The sequence below is a fragment of the Cebus imitator genome, unplaced genomic scaffold, assembly GCF_001604975.1.
Source record: "Cebus imitator isolate Cc_AM_T3 unplaced genomic scaffold, Cebus_imitator-1.0 Scaffold385, whole genome shotgun sequence".
Taxonomy (NCBI): Eukaryota; Metazoa; Chordata; class Mammalia; order Primates; family Cebidae; genus Cebus; species Cebus imitator.
Window position 1 is genome coordinate 1,243,206 of NW_016107700.1, and position 9,577 is coordinate 1,252,782.

Sequence of the window (9,577 nt, forward strand, 5' to 3'; positions counted from 1 at the left end):
TTCACCATGTTGACCAGGATGGTCTCGATCTCTTGACCTCGTGATCCACCCGCCTCGGACTCCCACAGTGCTGGGATTACAGGCTTGAGCCACCGCGCCCGGCCAGGGCTAAACTGATATTTTATAGCAAATGTGTCAAGTCCAGAGATTGGATTTCTTGGGAAATCTCATGCATTTCAATCACTACTTCAATGGCTAACAACAGGCTGGGTGGAATTGGTGTGCAGGGAGGGACTGCTGACCTAACAGCTGGGCAAATCATTTCAAAGTCTGCCAGGTGGACCTTATATTTCAAAACTTGACATTATAATTAAACCAATTTCCTAGTGATCTCACTTCAGGTAATATATGCAAACTTGGTTCTCAAATTACTGTCTTCATCTCCTGGGGACACTGAGTTCTTTACATTTTTAGGTTACTTCAGGTTAACTTCCTCTTCCCCACAACCAGTATCTACTCATATATTAAAACAAACAAACAAACAAATAAAAAAAGAACTAAAGCTGCAAAGTAAGCCTGCCCACTGGGGGAGGGAAGGGGCCTATGTTTAGAAGAAGCTACTAAAAACGGTGATACAGTCATTATCCAATGAGATTGCTCTTCATCTTCCATCCCTTGGATGATTCCCCACCCCACCACATTGATGAGGGATTAATTTTTTCCCCTAGGCAGCTGAAGGGATAACTATCATAATACCAGATTCTGGATGCATAAGACCCAGTGCCAATCCATAACTCACAAGCTCAGGGCCTTCCTAGGTTGGGACCTGATAGCCTTTGTGAGTAACTGCTTTCACACATTTCAGTCGCTACCCCAACCAAGGCTAACAGCAGGCTGGTGGGTGTAGGTGTGTAGGGACTCCTGAGCCAACAGCTGGGCAATCATTCCAAAGTTGGTCAGATAGACTCAACATTTAAAAACTTGACGTTGTCATTAAACTCCCTCATAATCAAGTGTCAGCATTCACCTGTGTATAGTATACACTTAATGCTTACCGATTAAACAGGTAATAAGCAAGAGAGGAACAATATGAACACTGGTATTAAAAACAGCCCATATTCACATAGTCCCATCTTTCTCTCTCTAGACCAATCGCTCCCAACAGATGCAATTTCCCCTCAAAGTGCAATGTTGATGTCTAGGGACATTTTTGGTTGTCACAGCTGGCAAGGGGGTAGGTAAGGCATCTAGTGGGCAGAGGACAGGAACTCTGGCTTCTAAACATTCTAAAATGCCCTGGACAGTGCCCACAACAAGGAATCACTCAACATGTCAATAGTCTGAGGTTGAGAAATCCTGCTCTAGAGGAACAATTTTTAAGCCACTTAGTTTGAAGTGAGACACAACAATATGTCAATTTTGTGGAAAATCTTCTCTTGTTCTGTAACAAACAGATCCACATTTAGAGTATAAAATTCTAAAATTATAGCAAATTCAGATCTTTTTTACAATTTGTAAAAAATTGATCTAGGGATGATCTAGTCTAGGCACAGTTGGAGAAACTAAGCCCTAGAGAGCTCAAGTCATTTGCTCAAGTTCACAGGAGAAAGGATCAGCTGGACTTAAATCACGATCATCTTTACACACCCAAATGTGTGTTATACATAGTAGATGCTCAATGGTCACTAAATTGATATCTGGTTCTTTAGATGTTTTGTTGTTGTTGTTGTTTTAAGACAGAGTCTTGCTCTGTTGCCCAGGCTGGAGTGCAGTAGTGTGATCTCGGCTTACTGCAAACCTCTGCCCTCTGGGTTCAAGCAATTCTGCCTCAGCCTCCTGAGTAGCTGGGGTTACAGGCACACGCCACCACACCCAGCTAATTTTTGTATTTTTAGTAGAGATGGGGTTTCACCATGTTGGTCAGGCTGCTGTCGAACTCCTAACCTTGTGATCCACCCACCTCAGCCTCCCAAAGTGCTAGGATTTTAGATGTGAGCCACTGCACCCAGCCAGGTGTTTTTTTTTTTTTTCTTTTTAATTACAACATACAATTCACTCTCTGCTGCTGGGAATCTGAGACTGTTTATGAAGACTCCCCATCTACACTCCCCCTCCTCAAAAAGAAGCCCAGAAGGGAAAAAAGAGTGTAACGTACTAAAGCTCAAGACCCAGTGACCACGAAGAAAATGTTTTTGAATTGTTTCCAGGGAAGCTCATGCCTTTCACCCAGGCAGAGGCTCTACACAAAACCTTCTAAGTGAGCAAATGAGCCCTTGTGCAAGACCATGGACATATGAATTTATCTTCGCAACTCAGCACAGCAGCTTTCCTAACGCACTGGGGGAGTCCCAACCAATGGCAAACAGATGGAAAATCAATGCCAGTTTCATTGAATCACAACCACATCCAAACAAGCTGGAGAGCTTTCAGTTCTAAACAAACAGCAGAATCCAAATGAATTCTGGGATCAAAGTACAGATGGTTGGTTAGTCCAGAGGCACACTGAATATCAGTCATCAAAACAGCCCTGGCTTAAGGGAGGAGAGCAAAAGGTGGAGATTTGCCCTTTCAAAAAGAAAACATTCACCACGATGTTTCAAAACCTAGGCATTTCAGAATAGAGTACAATTAGGTAGAGGTCAAAAGATATGGCACAAGGGGGTAGGGCAAAGATACCAGCCATATGGATAGAAAGATCCCACAAAGGGAACATGAGGTAGATGAACCCGGGGCAGGTCTCCAAGGGGGGGAAAAAAATCACAATTTCAAAAGAGCCCACATAAGATTCTTTAAATTAAACAAACCTGTTCCAGTGGGCACAAGGAGAGCTTCTGAAAGTGCTGCAAGGTTATTAATTTCTACGGCACCTGAGAACAATGTCTAAATATTTACTCTCATCTCACAAAAGGGCTAAAAGACTGCTATTTCAGCCTCCTGTTTCACACTTCATGCTACATTTTCCCCAACATTATGTCACACTAAAACCTCCTCCTGAGAGGGCAGAGGATTAGCTTCATGACTAGCTCCAGCTTGCAAAGCAGCACAGGTGGCAGAAGCACAGAAATGAAACGGCACAAAGAAGCAATTACCACAAAGCAACCATGAGATTCACCTGCTCAGCTTCCTGGAATGTTACAGATCTTCAGATATCTAGGCGAACAGTATGAGGATGACTATCAAAAAACAAAGTGTATGACCTAACAACACACATTAATAGAATAATGCTGCTCATAACAGGGACATAGACACTATGTGCCAGACACTGTGCATTAGGTATGCAGATAAATGAGAGAACACAGTCCCTGTCCTCATCTCCAGTCTAAGGAAAGCCCTTCTTCAAAAAAATAAAAATGCAGTAGCTGTTGCCTCCTTTCTACTAACGCAGGACCTCTAATCCACCTTCCTAGTGGACTAAATTTAAGTGAATGAGGACTGTATGAACATAAGATGCTAGTCAATGGCACAAAGGTATTTCTGCACATCAGGTATATAATGTGAAAGTGCTGGTCCATCTTGCTGTGATATCCATAAAGCTGTTTCTCATGTTCCTTATGTCCCTCATGGGGAAACCAGGGTTCTCCCAAGTTCCCCATTCCTTGCCTCAGCAGACATCTACTGCAATGAAGCAGCTCAGGACAATGCCCACAGCAAAGCCATCTCCACGTGGGCTCAATCCAGAGAATTCCCTTGGTAACTTTCTAAATTAGAGGGCCCACTTGACTACTCAAATATGAACACATACATAAATAACCCATCGTTCTAACAACACAAAAATTTATACTGCCTTATTTGTATGGCTGAAAAATTGAAAACTCAGATATTCAACAATTGGGCAAGAGATAATAATGACATGTTCCAATGATGGGATACAATAAAGGTATTTAAATGTTTTTAATGTCATGAAATAAGCCTATAATAAATGTTAAGCAAAACAAGAATGATATAAAATCATTACAGTATAAGCTCAAGTAAATGGGTGATAAGAATTATGAAAAATAAGGCTGGGCATGGTGGCTGATGCTTGTAATCACAGCACTCCGGCAGGCCAAGGCAGGCAGATAATGTGAGCTCAAGAGCAGCCTGGGCAACATGGCAAAACCCCATCTGTACTAAAAATACAAAAATTAGCCGAGAGTGGTGGTATGCACCTATAGTCCCAGCTACTCGGGAGGCAGAGACAGGAGAGCTGCTTAAGGCTGGCAGGCGGAGGCTGCAGTGAGCCAAGATCATGCCACTGCACTCCGGCCTGGGCAACAGAGCGAGATACCTTGTCTCAAAAAAAAAAAAAAAAAAAAAAAAAAAAAAAAAAAAAAAAAAAAAAAAAAAAAAAAAGGAATATGAAAATTTCAGCATCACTATATTTTTCATACTTTCCAATGATTTTTATCATGAATCTGGATAGGTTTCATAATCATAAAAGATAAAGTTAAAAAAAAAACATCATTTGATGATGTTTAGATTATAAGCAACAGGGATCCTCCCATCTCCCCAGCTCCTAAAATCCCACAAGACAGAAAACAACTGGTCTGTTCCTATGGCAACAATTTTTTTTCCCTTAAATGTATGAGAAGTCTAATGAAACTGGGACCTATTTTTACTCTGCCCATAATATGGACCCTTGATCTGAACCACTTATGTCAGGCTACTTCCGTTCAGACCAGGCTCAGACCAAGTTAGAATTCTCAAAGGAGCCAAGCCGGAGTCTTCCTGATTCCAATGTTGGATTTAATGAAGCTTCCTTTCTCTTTCATATAATCTGGGAATGTTAATACTGTAGTCACACTGTAGGAAAGACTTTCCTCAAGTTTCTCCTCCATCTGTAACAGCTCCTCTAACTAAACTCTTCATGCCTACTTTCATAGAGACAAAGTCAATCCCTGTTCCAAACAGCTATTCTTTCAGTAAAAATGATTTCAACATAGCAGAAGAGCCTAAATCTCTTAATTCATTCTTTCTAAAATCAGCTGTCCCACTCAAATTGATTTCCGTCAGCTCTGCTGTTTACAGCTATTTCGAACAAAAACATCATGGTACGTTTCCTTCCTATTTCTCTTCTCAGGGTTTGTGTCAGTTATAAAGAGTGATAAAGTGTCAACAACAACAAAAAGACACCAACACCCCCTTCCCCCACAAGCTTTACACTACAGCATATGATGTCACCAGTTTACACAGAAAATTTCACAAGAAATTATTTTTTGAAGGCATAGAACAAAAACTACCACCTAAATCATATTAAGACCAAATTTCCTTAACTCAAAACCAGAAACACTAGAGAACTCATTTCTAAATCCAAACATTTGGGGACTTCCAGTTAGACAAGAAAAGAGGAAGTTAAACAACAAAATGTACTGTGTGTGCACTTCAGACTAATGAGGTGAAGTAACATTGTAGGGTTAACATGTAAACCCACATCTAAAGATGTAAGCTCTGTGGTGGAGGCTTGGGGATTTATGGTCTTTCTATCACTAGCAACTGCTGCAAAACACAGCACAGCTATTTGAAAAAAGGGAAAAGAAAAGGTGATCTATTTGCTCAAATCACCATGCTAGGACAGGCTTATCAGCTACAGCTGAGAGTAGATCTCTCTCCCTCTCACATTTGCTTCACTATTTCAATATACCATAAAATGAGAGCATTACATATTTGGTTTGTGGTTGAAAGGAAATGATATGAGGCCTGAGGGGCCCAGTTCTCATAGTTTCAGATTAAGAAATTTCTTTTTGGAAGCTTTGACCTGAAATTTTTTTTAAAAAAGTATTTTCCAAGTGAGCTTATGAAATCCAGAACTTAAATAAATTGTATTCTACATGTATTTAAAAGCAAACCAGAATTCCTACAGGAAATCTATAAACTGAGGGGGAAAGAGGGATACGGTCAACAAAAACTGTCAGAGAATCACTTAACATTAATTGAAAATGAAAAGAAGCAACAATAATAAAATTCTACTACTACTCAGTGACATGCTACAAAGGTGGGATTCCAGGGCAAGCTTCAGCCACACATGAGGGCGGATGGGGGATAAGGGGAGGAGCTAGACAAACTGAAGACAACCACCAGAGCAACCTTACGCTGACGGATGGCCACAGCTGAGGCAGATCTGGCTCATCTCTGGGGCTTTCCAATGGGGAGAGACCTGCAGTTCAGCCATCAGTGGACCGGCATTCACAAAGCCTGTGGGGAAACACAGGATCCAGAAGAGTGGGGTAGGGAAGGAGAAAGTGTGGGAAAGGGAAGAGTCAAACACAGCAGTGAAATATTATATTTACTAAATATGAAGCTTCGAAAACGCATAGATGGACCTCTTAAGTTGAAATGGACCAGGTGAAAAGAACCGGTACTCTGGGAGGCAGTCTGATACGCTTTTTCAAATCCCAAATTACATTTCATTACACCTGTGAATTATAGTAACACCTGCCAAGAGGAAATGAGTTTTTTGGAGAAGAGAGAGAAACAAGGAAACCTCTGCAATTTTTACAGTTGGTAACTTCATTCAAACAATGAGGGTCCTTTATCTGTGGCCTCTGTGGGAAGTAACAGCCTAAAGCAAACATACTCACACTGCACTGAAAACGTCTGCTGGCCTAGTTCCACCAATTCCAGTAATATAGCAAGGGCCCAAATGCAGGTGACCTGATTGACAAAAAAAAACGCTTCTAGAAAGTGCTGAACTTGCCTCATATAACTCATTAGACACTTTTATAATCAAGAAGAAAACAAGCAGCCACAACTTGGAAAGCTCTGACCTTAAGTGGAGCAGCAGCAACATTCCTTACAACACAAAATATTTTTCAGGTCAGGATAGAAGAAAACAGACCCAGTAATCTTGCCTCCCTCACCCAGTGCAAACTTATTTGAAGTTGCGGGGTAAAACAAACAAATCAATAAGACTAGTTAAACTGACATGTAGCACAAGATAAAATAGCCACACTACTGTTACCTTAACAATATAGTAAGACTGGGCTGAGGCCTGGGCTCGGTGGCTCATGTCTGTAATCTCAGCACTTTGGGAGGCCAAGGCAGGCAGATTGCTTAAGGCCAGGAGTTTGAGACCAGCCTGGCCAATGTGGTAAGACCCTGTCACTACTAAGAATACAAAAAAATTAGCTGGGCATGGAGGCGCATGCCAGTAATCTCAGCTAATTAGAAGGCTAAGGCAAGAGAATCGCTTGAACCTGGGAGGTAGAGGTTGCAGTGAGCCAAGATCACATTACTGCACTCCAGCCTGGGTGACAGAGCAAAACTCTATCTCCAGAAAAATGAAAGAAAAAGAAGAAAAAAAAAAAAAAAGACTGAGCCGTACCATGTTTTAAGGCTGCAATCCTTTACATTCTTTGTGTATAGCTTGTGTTACTAACTCAAGCTGTCCAGTTGTAGATGTACTCAATGTTGATGCACCATACCTAAGACTTCCCAGAATTGACAGAGTAGGAACTTATTTTCTGAGTAACCAAACGATAAGTTCCTCCTGGCAGCAGCCAACAGTTAAATAGAGATTCAATACAGAAGCCAATTTGCCTAGTCACACCCCCTAAGTATATAGGCTATGACTGAGTTGTTACATTACTTCCTGGGACTAATAATTTTATCAGCAACAGTCAAGATCCTTTAGAAGCACGAGATGCTGTAACTGCTAGAAAGCCCTTCTGTTTGCTTGTCCAAAATAATTCAAATACTATTAAGGTTTTTGAAAGAAATTACATCTTGGAGAATTAAGTGCCTTTGTATCTTTGCCTGTTTGCGCTGGGATCCCTTCCTTGCACGGCTTGATCACAGGGAACTACATCTCCCAGGCTCCCTTTGCCAATTGATTTCGGAATAAGTTCCATCCATAGGAGGCACTGGTAAGGATAAGAGGCAAGAGCAGGGAGCAGCCAAGGTAATGCCCTCTCTCACTTGGCCTAGTTCCAGCTGTCACCAAACAGCTCCTCTTTCCATGCTTCCAGCTCACACCAGACCACTCAGGGTTCTAGCTCTTGGTGACACTAGTGCACCGTCTATTTTCCTTGTGGGCGCAGTAGTTCCCAGGCATTGCTAATTGCTGGTGTGCCTCACTAGCCCCTGTTTAACTTCTTGGCTCTTCTAGAAGCTGTGTAACCTATTCCCTATTTTAAATTCCCTCTGCTTATAAGACCAACAGTGACTTCTGTTCCCCTGACTGGTCCTTGACTGACACAGGGCCTTCCAAACATATTTTAAAACTTACTTTTCAGAAAATGAATAGCTTTCCTAAGAATTAAAACAATTATTCAGATAGCCTAGAAAAGATCTCTTCTAATATGAAACAAAATATTTACAGAGGACAAAATCAATTCATGCATTCAAACAAATATCTACTGAGAGCCTGGTCTGTGCCAAGCACTGTACGAGGTATCAGGAATACCATAGTGGACAAAACAGGCATAAACCCCTACCCCCTAGCTTACATTCTAGGGACGTGTTAAGTGTGGCACATTGCAATTTTAAAAATTAACCAACACAAGACTGTTACTTTAACAACAGAAGAATTTGGTAAAAGTGAATTAACTTTAAGGTGTTCTACTCTACATAGACTTTCCTACTTTTGCAATGTGGTCTGCGGAACTGTCACATTCCAGGGGCCAATACAGAACTTCTTCAAAGCTAGTATCTACTTAAACTGGCCACTTGCTCAAACAGAAGTACAACTGCGATAAGGATTTAAACAGAACAATAACAAAAGTTAGGCACTGTATGCTTACAGTGTAAGGCATATGTGTGTCTTATGTAGATTCTTGCTTGGCATCATTTTTACACAAAATACCATTTGGAGGAACTGAGTCCAACTCAATTTAATAAGTCACTTTATTCCTACTCTGTAGTGCAGGTAGAGTCCATCAACATAACATACAAAGCCAGTAGCCATGTACATAACAAGTAGAATGTTGCAGTCACTGATTGCATGACACAATTTCCAAGATGGAATTTTCAGGCAGAAGAATAGAAACAGACAATGACTCATGAGGTGAACAGTTATACAGACAACTGTGCCCAAGAAAGCTGCCACCTACATACCATAATGACATCAGATTAAAAATGCAGCAAGAAGGTAATTTTCTGATTTATCTAGAAAAAAAAAAAGATTTGCTGAAAAGTATACTGAGAGGTGAGACTTCAGCTACCTGTTTATGCATCCTAAGCAGTGAACAACCAGGTGCACACATCAGGTATTCCAAATAGGACTGCTTGAGCATAAGAGCATGTTCAGCCTCAAAAATCAACATCATGAGCTCCAGAAATAACAGAATATCTACTGCTGGCACTTCACTAGACTTATGATAAAATAATTTAATGTACCCACAAACGTACATTTCAATGGAGAATTTATGGGCACAATGCTCAGACCTTTCTTACCATTCAGCTATTAAAAAGCATTTCATGCCTGCAATATTTATAATCCCATGTGAACAGCAGGTGGACCTACAATACTATGGGCTTCTGACACAACAGAGAGTCTAAAGCATAGTGCATATTCGAAATCTCAATGCCACAGAGCAAGTCACCCACAGAGCCCAGGTTTTAACCTCTGCTCCTCATCATTTCTCAACACACAGTCAAAATATACTAAAGAATCCCCCCACTGTAGGCATATTGAGTGAAATAGGTTAATTAAAAAAAAAAA

At 41.0% G+C, this 9,577-nt stretch overlaps 1 protein-coding gene across 3 annotated transcripts in view; it reads right to left on the minus strand.

Moving 5' to 3' along the window:
* Positions 1-9,577, minus strand: part of SMAP2 (small ArfGAP2) — a 48,957-nt gene that overhangs the window by 30,674 nt on the left and 8,706 nt on the right. The window contains exon 1 of one of the 3 annotated variants that reach the window (XM_017507946.2): positions 6,009-6,100. The exons of the other annotated variants lie outside the window; for them this stretch is intronic. The gene's annotated coding sequence lies outside the window, so the exon portion shown is untranslated. Of the gene's footprint in view, positions 1-6,008; positions 6,101-9,577 lie in introns of those variants that run through there. 3 annotated transcript variants of the gene reach the window in all.